The 12,592-nt window shown below is 58.9% G+C and overlaps 1 long non-coding RNA gene across 2 annotated transcripts; it reads left to right on the top strand.

The window, feature by feature from the left end:
* Positions 1-337: 337 nt before the first annotated feature.
* Positions 338-2,319, top strand: LOC309664260. 2 transcript variants are annotated; one of them, XR_014265706.1, is made up of 2 exons: positions 338-546; positions 1,072-2,319. It is a non-coding gene; the product is annotated as an uncharacterized lncRNA (long non-coding RNA). The 2 variants fall into 2 exon arrangements; XR_014265707.1 differs by having other exon boundaries at positions 338-595.
* Positions 2,320-12,592: the final 10,273 nt, after the last annotated feature.

Here is a 12,592-nt window from a genome sequence, read left to right as displayed (position 1 = left end):
GCTCCCTGATGCCACCATCAATTCTCCTGACCGTCCGGTCCCACCGTCTCGCTAAGCCATCTGCCGCTTTGTGAAACCATCCCCGCGAACTTTTTCAGGGACCAAGATGACCTGGACCATGGCAGGTCTTATAACCACAGACCCCACACCCCAAATTGCCCTCAAGTGAATAGTCTCAGGAGTGTTGGGTGAAAGCCGATTCCGGTTCCTGGAAGAGTTAGGATGTGCCCTTGAGGTGTGGCTGGTCCAGCCCCAGATAGCCACTGGCACTATGTCGGAGGTTCAGTCTGAAATCCGTGAGAATGAAGCGTGTGTCCTGTTTTTCCTCCACAGATGGACTTCTATTCATCACATTTGCATGCCTATTCACCCAGCGAGTTGTGATTTCCTACTGGCTCCTGCTTGGGATCTTAACTAATTCATCTTTAAAACTGGGCCAAGAGACACCCCCCCGACACACCCACCTCCGCAGGGGCCTGCTTCTTGCCTGATAAACCTGGGTCCACAGTCACTCACACGGGGTGAGGAAATACGAGGTGACACAAGGTACAATTTGCCAAACGCAGGGGTCCCCGCTGACAGTGCCCTTGAGAAGGTGAGGCTTTCTTCCTCTGCCTTTGATGAGAGACGAAGCCCCCAGGCCCCCCTCCAAGCAGACACCTGGCAGCTCACACTCTTGGCCCTGGGGAGGGGCTGACATCCACTCTGTTCCCCCACCAGCCTCCCCTTGACCTTGTTGGTGTCAGCAGGGAACCCCAGTTCTGTTGCACATCTGCTGCTGGGCGGGGCCGGGCGGCAGCGAGTCCCAAGGGATCTGCGTGCATGGGAGGGGGCCTGCCCGGAGCAGCGGGGACCCTGTCTGAGTCCAAGGACTAGGAAAGCTGGTTCCTGGCTCCCCCCAGCTTCAAAGCAGGGTTTCCAGCCACAGAAGTGGGGTTTCTGGGGTCACAGCCACCCAGCAATTTCACAGTATCTGAGACTTAAGAAGAGGTTCAGGGAAATTGAACGAGGAACAGGGTATTTCTTGAACTTCCCCCAGATCATTTCTAAATACTGCCTGTTTATTCCAAGGGTTCCTTCCACCGGGCAGCACTGAGGAGCCACACAGCTGCACACCAAGAGCTTTCTTCATCCACCTCCCCCTACACTCCGTGTTGGAAATCAGCTCCATTCCCCCAAACGGACTGCTTTTGTGCATATCTGTGGGAAAGATGGAGACAGGTACGTTTCTCAGCCGGGCCACGCAGTCCCATTCCTGCCCCATCAGTGGAGGGTGCCGGTGACCTAGTTCCACGATGTGCACACACCACACAGATGCTCCCTCCACCTCAGCCACGTGATCTGGTGATTGAGGGTCCAGGCGATTTCTGGGTAGCAGTGGGAGCCTTGTTCTCAGCTGGTCTCCTTCCCGAGTTTCCCTGCTGAGAAGCCGGGGAACCGCCCAGCCCAGGATCACCGTCAGCCCCTCATCTGCCTCCCCTCCCCAAGGACGGCTCTGGTGCCCAAACCCAAGACGGAACAGTGTGTGTGTCAGAGTCGGAAGGTTGGCTCCAAGAAGACCTGCATCCAAATTCTGGCTCCTCCGTGATCACTGGCACACTGCTTAGATTCCCTAAGCCTCAGTTCCCTCATCTGTAAAATGGGAAACCATATAGCTCCCAGGTCATAAGACCATTGTCCAGATGAATGGGTTTATTTCATCTTCTAACTGAGGCTCCGGGAGGTTTCTGGGTCCCGGGCACAGTGGGTTGGGGCCTTGCTTCTCTGTGTTTCTCTTGGCTATGCCTTCTCCATGTGTTGGCTCTGTCCTTGGGCTGACTGCCCTCATGGTCACAGCATAGTTGCCAGGAGCCACCCCTTGTCCTTATGTCCCTCTTCTCACCTCAGAAGAGTGAGAGCACATCACTTTCTACAATGGTCAAACATGAGTTCTGAGGTTCACTGTGATGGGGCCAGCTCTGTATCAAGGGGCAGAGGGTTGTGCCCACTCACGCCTCTGGGCCCACCCCAGTCCTTCAGTGGGGTCAGCGTGCTGTCTGGTGGGGGAGGGGGAGGAACAGACATTGAGACCCTTGGTGCTTAGCCCTTAGCTTGTTGGCTCTCGACAGCACTCCTGCCATAGCTCTTGATGACATCAGCCTCATAATCCCGGCTACACCCCACTCCCTGCCGCTTGCTGGTCTGCACCCGAGGAGGTGAACCCGTGACCTCGGCCCGAGTGGGAAACGGCAGCCTCAGATCTGACGGAGAGCTGTAGTCTTAGAGTAACAGGCTGTTTTCCTCCTTCTTCGCAAATAAAACGACTGATTTCCAAATCGACGAGAACATTCTTGTTCCTTTTTTTCTTGTCCACGGCTGATCAGAGAGAGCCTCACGTCCACGGCTCACCTTTCCCTTTGCTCCAAACTCAGGCTTCCTGGGTCACTGTTACACGTGTAAACAGTGAGAGTAGGACTTCCCTGGTGGCCCAGTGGTTGGGACTCTGCGCTCCCAGTGCAGGGGGCCTGGGTTCGATCCCTGGTCAGGGAACTAGATCCCACATGCATGCTGCAACTAAGAGTTCGTATGCCACGACTAAGCAGCTGGCGAGCCGCAACTAAGACCTGGTGCAACCAAATAAAGATAAATTAAAATAAATAAAATTAAAAAAAAAACAAAACAGTGAGAGTAGAGCCTACATTTCTCCCACTTCTGATTGGCACCAAGATGTGAAATAATTAATAACACTTCGAGTAACGAGACTAGGGGAGCACAGAGCCTCCTGATTCCTCCCCAGGGTTCTGCTCCCTGCGTCTGACAGCCCCCAGGAACTGCAGGCTTTGTGGGGCAACGTCCTCCAGGCACCGGGGCGGGGCTGCTCGGCAGAACTTCGCCAATCCTGCTCTGTTCCTGCAGGAGAGAAACTGATGGGAACTCCACTGGTGACTCCAGTTCCACCGTTTCTTTGTTTTTTAAGACTCACTTTCTCCTACACACCATTCTCCTGGGCTGACTTAGGACCCACGCTTCTGTTAAGCTGGGCAAAGTTCTCCCACTGGCTCGGGCTGGGGCAGGAGGTAGGACTCAGAGATGCTGTGACTCACCGTGGGGCATCCCTCCCCACCCCGGCCCAGATGTCCCCTTGCTCCTCTGTCAGCTGATGGAGAGGCTCAGCCACTGGGGATGCCCGGCGGACCCCGATCACTCAGGGGTCCTGGCCAGTTCTGTGGGGACTGGAGAAGGATGCGGTCATTACCTGGCCCGCGGATTGCACAACGTGGGCTCCTGGCAGGCGATGTCTGCCTTGACGTGGACCCCTCTTCCTGTTGGCCACACCCCTCCCCAAGTGTGAGCCCCCAGCAGGCAGCCAGTTCACCCCGGGTCCTGTGTGGAAAGAATGAGGGGCCGAATGAGCCAACATCTCAGCCGTCTCTTGGCTTCACACAGAGGCTGGCTGACTCATCGACCAGGGGCACCTTCTAGAAAGTATGAGAATTTCCAAAGACGTGGGTTTTGCTAAAAATACCCACCACCCTCAGGCCTCGGCGCCTGAATTCCCCCTCGTGTGTTTCTAAGGCATCGAGGTATGAGTCTCGATTCCAATGCTGCAGTTTCTGGGGTCCCTGTGGACCCCGGGCTGCCAGGGGCTGCAAGCGGCTCTTTGGCTGCTCAGCGGAGGGCGGGGGCACCTCCGCTGCTCCTGTCCACCCCCAGCTCGTGAAGATCTTCAGAGTTCCTGCAGCAAAGGCCACTCCAGGCCCAGTGGTGGGCTCCCGGGAAGCGCTGAGTGCCTCCCCACTTCATCAGGAAGGGTGTGTTGTGACATTCCTGCTGGCCCACTGACTGCCACATGAAAACGCTAGTTAGCATGTTAGAGAGGGTTGAGCTTGCCGAAGCCATGAATCCTTGAACTACATCACCCGCCCACGCAGGCCGGCAGGATTCAAGCGATGGTGGCCCTGTGGGAACATCGGACTGGGCGCAGGGGCTCGGGGTCTGTCTACCCCCCTCACACCCCATGGTCAGGGCTTAGGGGGCCTTTCTGAGGACACCCCTGCTGGGCTGGTCTTGCTGGGGTGGGGTGGGGAGATGAAAGTGATGGAGGGGCTCCCGGGCCAGCAGAGGGGGAAAGACCGTCACGCGCTGGCCGGTTGGCCGCGTGACTCCCTTGGTGGGGATTTGAGACCCACCTGGCAAGACGTCAGAGCAGTGGGCTGAGGGTTACCGAAGGACAGGGCCATCACCACCTGAGAATCTGCGGACTGGAGTCCAGTCCCGCCTCGCCGCAGGTGATTTCCCAGCGGCGTGCCCGCAGATCCCTGGGGAGTGTTAAACGTGGTCCTGCTGGGCCACGGGCTGCGCACCGAGAAGCAAGGACTGAGGCTGTCAGCTCAGGCCTCAGTGTGCTCACCTGGAAAATGGCAGTGATCATACCTATTGCATCCACGTCTGTGAGGATTCGACGAGAAGGTACGTCCAAGGCCTGGTCTACCTACGACAGTGGTAGTATTAAGAGAAGGTCCTGGCTGGGGTCAGGCTGCTGGAGGATAGGGTGCCCGGGGGACTCAGACGAGCCCCCGTCGGAGGAGGTGCACTTCTTTCTGGATGCTCCTCCGGCCCAGCACTGACCAGGCACTTGGCGCAGCTTCTCAGATGCTCCGCCCAGCAAGAGGGCATCATCCCACCTTCGGGCCGAACAGACTGAGGCTCAGGGGCCTTCCTGGGGCCGGGACAGGGGAGGGGGTGTGCCAACTGTGATCCGACGCTGCCATCCTCCCAGCCCCCCAGGGCTTCCCCACCCTGGAAGGGCCCCGGCTCCCAGGAAGGTGGACATTCATCTGGGAACATCAAGTGTCCAGAGTGGTCCATCAGGGTCACGTGAGGTTGTGGGGGCTACGTCTGGAAAAGTGGGTTCAAGCCAGAGCGTGAGAGGCCTTGGGAGCCCCCGAGGGACACGACATCAGACTGTCCCGGCATGAGGGGGGGGGGGCGCTTCTGAGCAGGAACCCCTATCAAGTCAGCCCCATGATCACTTCCATTCACTCACTCATTCATTCATTCATTCGTTCATCCAGCACACCTCCTCCCTGCATCCCCAGCAGGAGTTTGGGGTCAGCTGTGAGAAGACTGATGAGGTCCCTTCTCCCGTGTCCCCTGGGAAAGAGAGACAATCACCAAGAAATCCGCGAGGTGCAGGTGCCTCGGGGACAAGGCAGGAGGAGTGGTCAGGCACGGCCTCTCCAAGCTGTGCAAAATCTGGCAGGACAGGCTGTGGGCAGAGGGACAGCACATGCAAAGACCCTAAGGTAGAGGCCAGAAAGGTGGGTTTGAGGACAGAAAAGAAGGGCGGAGTGTTTGGGAGACGCACAGGGCAGGATTCTGGCCGATGGGATGGGCTTCCTGGGAGGGTGCAGTGCAGCCCAGGGCTGGCCTTTGTGAGGAGATGCTGTTCGATGACTTTCCCTGGGAGCTGGGCCGCCTTGCTCGGGTCCCAGGCCCTGGACGCAGCGGCTGCCAAAGGAATCCCGTGGAGATCAGCAGGTTAGCGACTCTCTCCAGGCTGGGGGGCAGGGCGGGGTGGACGCTGGATATGACCGGCCCTCCCGTCTGTGCCGGAGCTCAGAAGGCAAGACGGATGCCCCAGCTGTGTCCAGCCTCCGGGTCAGAACCCCGGGTGTCCACAGAGAAAGGGCTGGAGCTAGGAGGGCACCGATAGTCCATGTGGCTCCGGTTCTACGGATGCAGCGGCTGGCTGGGGTGTCCTCCTCCGCTCCTGCTGCCAGATTCTGCCGAGCAATCAATGAGCACGTCTCAGGACCCCAGCGTTTGCCTCTGGCTCCAGCCTCCCCCTGCGGGCTGGCTCCGGGGCCGCACTCGGGCCAGGCGAGGGCGGCGGGCAGGGGGTGGTGCAGCGGCTGGCTGGGGGGTGAGGGACGACACTCCCGAGGACGGAGGGAGGCACGCGAGGCCTCTTAGGGCCTGTGGTCGGCCCTGGCTGGCTGTCACTTGGGCCAAGTGTACCATGATGCCCAGGGGAAAGGGCTCCTCCCACAGAGGCTGGGACGGCCAGGAGGGCAGATTTGCAGACCCCTGATCTGCTCCAGCACCAGCTCTGTCTGGCATCCCATCGTGTTCTGATTCTTAACTCCAGGGCCGTGCAGCTCAGTGGCTGAGCCTCGTGAGCAGAACGGGTGTCCTCAGACCCCCGCCCCTCAGCTGCTGCCTCCCTGACTTCCCACCCGTCCGCATCCACCCCACCCCGGGGTCCTTCCAGCCCCCGTTCCCACAGGCATGTGGAGCCCAGAGAGGAGGGTAGCCCAGACCCACGTGCTGAGTCGGGCAAGGAAGCTTCTGAGTCGTAGCCAGACAAATGGGAGGCTCGGGTCCCTCCCCCTCCCTCCTTCGCCCCCAAACAAATGAGCTGCCTGTCAGCGGCCCGGGGGAGATCCGTCTCCCTCCCAGCCAGGCAGGCCGCTGAGCTCTCAACACACGTATCCATCTCCATCTAGGTGCACGGACGCATCTCCACTGCCTCCTAAATTTATAGACGGCTGCGGCACATCCCTTCCCGAGAAAAGCCGTTAGCAACCATAAATACGGGCTCCCGCCTCCGTAACAAATGCCCTGGGTGTGAAATTCAAAGCCAAGGCTGTGGAGTTGCAGGCAGACCTAGAAAGACGGCAGAACATAACACGTCCAAGTCCACCGGGTTTTGCCCGGCTCCCCGAGCCCCATCTGTGGTTACTTAGCAACGATGCTGGACTGACCACCCAGCCCAGACCTCAGAGGCTCTGGTGGAGCCAGGTGAAGGAGGTCGAGGTGGTCCATGGGAAGAGGTGGCCTGAACCTCAGGTCCTCCGCTCTCTGGCCAGGAGCCTGGGGCTGAGAAAGATAAAGGACCCCCTTGGCCCCCTGCCCAGAGATGGCTGCTGCTCTCAGCATGGCTGGACGCAGCCTTGCGCCGCCAAAGCAGTGCGGGAAGTCAGCCCACGGGGGCTCCGTGGAGGAGGCCCGGCTCTGAGCTCCGTCTGGGATATGCCCTCTGCCCCTTCCTGCCCCGTTAGGTTGCTCACCGGCCCCGAGTGCCTTGGGGGCTGAGTCACAGATCTGTGAACCCTACTGTTCCTTCCTTGTTCTTTGCAGACCCTCTGGAGGGGCCCGGGCTCTGTGCAGCCCTGGGGGATGCCAGCCCAGATCCCACAGGGAGGCCCTGACACAGAGGAGAAGAGCAGCTGTGCCCAGGCCACCCTGACCTGGGAGCCGGCCAGAGCCCTGGCCAGATTCCCACACAGCCCGGTGGGCTCCCCCAACCCTGGCCTCGCTGCCCCACGCTGCCCCTGAGCCACTTCCCACGCCCCACTGAGCACTCCACGGGCACGCACCTCTTCCCAGCACACCCACAGCAGTGGGGCGTCCAGAAGGCACCACATCAGTCACAGACTGGGTTCCGTCCACCTCTGCCTCGCCCGTCCCACTCCAGCCAAGCCCGGTGTCTGCACCTTCTAGCCGTCCTTCTCTCACCGGCCTCAAGACCCCGTCTGATGTAAGCGTGGAGGATGTTAGCATCACCTCAGTTCGCTGACGTGATCTTGACTTGGAGGGTTGGGCCCGCCCGAGGTGTGAGCGGGGAGTCAGGGCCAGGACGTGCACGCAGGACCACTCTGCCCCCTTCCTGCCCACCACGCCCAGAGACCCACCGCTCCCGTCCCGGCTGCTGCAGCATCAGTGCTGGCCTTGGACGGGGCTCTTCTCAGGGCCCTCCAGGCAACACACTGAAACGATCACCAGGACAGTCTGCTGGTAAGGCGAGCAGTACACGGGCCGTCAACCCAGGCTCAGGGTGCCAGGGGACGCCGCCAGCACCGCCGCCTCTCGTTATGGAACTCAGTGGCTCAGGCTCCTGGGGAGTCCCGTCCCTTCGCTGGAGTTGGCTCTTGTCTGTTGGCGTCTAGCGGGTCTCTGTGCACCATCGTGGTGATGGGTGCGCTTCTCGGCTGGAGAGAGCCCAGCCCTTCATCACCGGGGTGTAAGGACAAGCTCCTTGCAGATGTCTGGCTGCCCCAAGGACATCGGGAGAAAGTTACCATGAGCCTGGACCACTTCCCCAGTCCCAAGGGTGGGCGGTCCTAGGGGATGCCTCCTCCGCCCTCCTCTTGAAGACCCAGGGCCCAAAGCTCTCGGAGGAGCTCTGTCCACGGGCAGGACACGGCCGGCCTACGGGCCGGAGTCCTTCTGTCCCAAGGCTCTGCTCTCCTCGGAGGAATGAACAGCCGGCGCCGGTGTTTCCAGAGCCCGGGGAGGCTCCACCTCCTCCTGGCTGCTTATGGCGGCGCGCCTGCTACCCCCGACTCATCCCGAGACACCCGCACCTGCTTCCTAGACGCCTCCGTGCACCTGCAGCCCGGTGCCGGGAAGAGCTGGTTAACCTCCAGCTTCCCCGCCACGTCCCTACTTTCCACGCAGATGTGTCTCAGACCCCCGACATACGGCCCAGCTCAGGCGCACTCTCCTCTTGAGGGGGGACCGTTCCCCCAGAAGACATGCTGCCCTTCACGTGCCAGCCTGGGTTTCAGAGTCAGAAGCATTGGCTGTGCACGCTTCCCTGCAGGCTTGGCGTGCGGCTCTCACATGGCCTTGGAGGCCAGCAAACCAACCTGCCCCAGGCTCTGGCCCCAGCTGACCTCTTCTGCCCCACCTGCACTGCCCTGCCCTTCAAGCTGGGCTCCAGATGCACCAGAACACTGTTGGGTGAATCACATTTCTAATGAAGTTGTGAGGTGTGTGTGTGTGTGTGTGTGTGTGTGTGTGTGTGTGTGTGTGAAAGAACCTGGCTGGTTTGATTTCTCTCTCTCTTTTTTTTTTTTTTTTTTTTTTGCATTTTCCAATTACCACCTTGGAACTAAAAAAACAAAACAAAACACCAAAAATCTGCTGTAAGCCTATAACAGCAAGACAGACATGAGCTCAGACTTTGCACCAGCTGTGAGTTCTTGGTTGGCATCCTGGCTCTGCTGCCCATCAGCTCTGCAGCCTTGAGCTGGGGCTTGTGCTTCCTGAGCCTCAACCTCCTGATCTGTGAAATGGGGAAGCAGTAATAGTGACTTTAGGGTAGTTGTGACGATTACATGGAATAAAGAGTGGGAGGCGTTCGGCACGGCCCTGGCACAGATTTGTGCTTGGGAAGTGGTAGCTACTTGTGTTATTTTCATGAGGCATCTTGTTAGACAAATAGAGAAAGAAAGAAGAGAGGGAAGGAGGGAGGTGGGGGGAGGGAGGGAAGGCAGGAAGGAGGGAGGGAGGGAGGGAAGGAAGGAAGGAGGGAGGGAGGGATGGAGGGAAGAAGGAGGGAGGAGGAAGGTAAAATGTCTCTAACTTAGGGCAGAGCCAACCCGCCCCCCCCATCTCAAATCCTAGAATGGGCTTTAATCAGGCTTTGAGCTCTAATCCTCACAAAGAGCCATTTCTAGAGGTCTGCGGCCCTGAAGGTGGGAGCCAAGATCAGACCCCGCGGAAGCATCTATCACTTGCTCCATGAGCCTTCAGGCGACTCTTTGCATTGCTGCTACCCCAGGAGGCAAAGTTCAAGCTCTGTCCGGGGTCTGGGGAGCCGTGGGAGCTGCCCCAGACCTCACATTTGGTGACCGCCAGGCTGCAAGACGGGGTCAGGGGGGCGAGGGGTCGGGGGAAGATGTTGATTGTCCAATGAGCACAGCTGGCACCTGAGACGCACACATCTCACTTTTCTTAGGGCCCCTGCCCAACTCTTTTGAAGCCAGTTTTCCCTCCTGCCAGACAGCTGGTGGCACTCGCAAACTGGTCGTTTTCAAGGAATAAGGAGACCGAGATTTTTCCCAGACAGGCAGGGAAGACCCCATCCAGGGAGGGTGTGGGAGATGCACTGTCTCTGGAGGGCCCCATGGCCCTGGGGTCTTGGCAGTAGTGACTTAGCCAACAAAGAAAGAAGCACCGGTCATGATGTGAGCACGATGATGCAGCCACACCCACCAAGTGCTACGTGCAAGCTCTCTATCCAGGGCCTGCGTGCGTGACCCTGTCACCGGGGGCGTGTTCAGAGAGGACCAGGACCTCCTACTGCAGCTAACAAGGGAAGAAGCTTCCCAGGAGTCGGGGTTCCTTAACAGCTGAACAACGCGTGCGCCGTGCTACTTCACCAGAATTAAATGCCTCTCCCTCAGCCTTCTGGCCCGTGTTCCATCCTGTCTCGTGAGGGTGGAGGCACCCCCAGTGGACAGAGTTGCAGCTTGTCTCCTCGAAATCCCCCCTCCCCTCCCTCCTTAGAAACCGTTTGTTTGTTTGGCACAGCAACATGCTTAGCTGTGGTTATTCCCAACCACACATCCCAGAAGCTAGGGTGGCCCCTGAGACCCGGTTCTGGTGGAGACGCATGTAAACTCAAGCCTGGCAGGTGGGACTCCTGGAAAAGCCACCATTTTCTTGACCATAGGAGGCTGATTCAGGTGCTTATACCTTTTGCCCTTCACCCTTCTCCCTTCCTCCAGCATAAAGTGTGAATGATGTCTGGGGTTGCTGCAGCCATTTTGTGACCAAGAGGCTGAGAGTGGGTCCCTGATGTCACTGTGGGGTACGGATGGCAGACCTCTGGATTTATGTTATGTTATGTGGGGGAGAAAAAGAATCTGAATTTGGATAAGTTACCACAGTCAGGCTTCTGTGACATAGGTCAACTCCACCCCACCTGGTCCCCGACCTCACTGAACCTTTACTGAAGGGATCTATGTAAGCAAACTTTCTTGGTCTGTGCATGAAATGAGAGTTAAGACTGAACTGTTCCTCCTGCCAGTTACTTGGGCCCGTTCTTTTTGTAGATGGAAGGATGAGACTGCCAGTTTAGTGATGAAGTTCAGTATGGCCTGCAAGGGAACCGGTCCCCATCACAGAAACAGCAGACTCGATGTTTGGCCTGGAAATTCAAGAGAAATCGTGATCTGTTCAACTGGGAACTACCTGCAACAGGATCACCTGGGGAGGCTGATGGGATTCCTGGGCCCGGCCAGGCTCTCCTGATTAGAACGCCCGGGGGTTGGAGGGTGTTATCTGCATTTAGAACAAGCCCCACACCCTCCCGAGCCGAGTCCTCGCAGCTCTGCAGTGTCAGAGTCCCTGACCTGGTCCCATCTCTTTTCTCATTTGGGAAAAGCAGCTCCGGAGTCCCTCTAAGCCTCCCCTCCATGGGCAGCACAGCATAGGCTGCCTCCCGGCTCAGGGCATCTCCTGTCTTGAGATTTCTCTGACCATCCAGGGAAGGGGCCGCTTACCTGCCCCTCTTCCCTCTTGAAAGTACACAGCTCAGCCCGGAAAAAACTGACATTAACGACACTAAAGTGCTGCCCCTGCAGTTCCTGGCAACGCGCGGCCATCCATCTTCCCTCCCCCATCAGCCACCGGCCCACAGAGCCGTCCACCACTGCCGGGTCCTTGACCTCGCTCTTCTCCGTGTACCCTTCTCTCTGTGAGTGTGTGGGTGTGTGCACACGCGTGTCTGTGTGAGACAGCGCACTGCCCTTCCCCGGGCTCTCCGCACATGCATGTGCACACGTGTGTGTGTGTGCACGCATGTGTAAGAGACTGCATTAGCCTTCCCTGGGCCCTCCACACCTAAGCAGGATGCTGAATGTGAAATCGATTCAGGACATACTTTCTTAGGCAGTTAGCGAAGTCATCTGCGTGGACAATCACTGCATCTCTTCCAGGTGTTTAGCTGGGAGCTGGAAATGTCACCTCCCTCGTCTCATAGGAGCCACTCAACAGCCCCATGAGGCAGGGCCTCGCTGTCCCCACCTTACAGAGGCGGAGAAGAGGCTCAGGCTGGTGATGAGACTTGCCTGCCTCCCAGCTGGTGGGCGGAGGGGCCGGGATTTGAACCCAGGACGTCCTCCCTTTTCTACAGCGGGGGTGCTGGCTGTGGACCAGGGACTCTCCAGCAAGCCCGGCCCGAGGCCCCCATGGTCAGACATGATGCCACCAACCCGCACACACCCCAGGGATCACTTTCATCAGCCCCTTTCACTAAGAAGGAAACAGGCTCAGAGGGCGCTGAGCTGCCCGGGGCACACGGCTGGGCGCTGCAGAGCCCAGGGAGGCCTGGGTTTCTCCGGCTGCATTTTACAGAATGGTTACCCACTGACAGCCATCCGTGCTGCACCTCCCGCGTGGAGCCTGAACTCACAGCCAGGCTGTGTTTGGGCCTCTGCTCCCAAGGCCAGTTTCTCTAAGCCACCAAGAGGAGCAGGGGATGGATGACAGGACAGGATGAACAGGAGGGCTGGCACCTGGGGACAGCAGTGAGGACTTGGGAAGGTGGCCATCAGGCCCCGCTGCTGAAGTGGGGGTGCACCTGCCCCGCCCTCACCCCACCAGCAATCTCAGAGATGTCCCCCACATCTTTCCTTGGCTCTGACACGGAGGAGGAAGAGGAGGGAGCAGGGAGAAGAGGAAGGCGTGGAGGCCGGCAGGAGCCCACCGCCAGCTCCTCGAGGGACCGGTGTGAATTACCCAGGAGGGGGTTCTGCTCCAAGGGGAGCCTCGGCCCTGAGCGTGTCACCCGGGTGGTGTCAGAGTGGGTGAGATCACA

This window comes from Balaenoptera physalus (genome assembly GCF_965194825.1).
Source record: "Balaenoptera physalus genome assembly, chromosome: 7".
In the NCBI taxonomy this organism is placed as follows: Eukaryota; Metazoa; Chordata; class Mammalia; order Artiodactyla; family Balaenopteridae; genus Balaenoptera; species Balaenoptera physalus.
The sequence above is the reverse complement of the archived record's forward strand: the minus strand, read 5'-3'. Positions and strand labels throughout refer to the sequence as shown.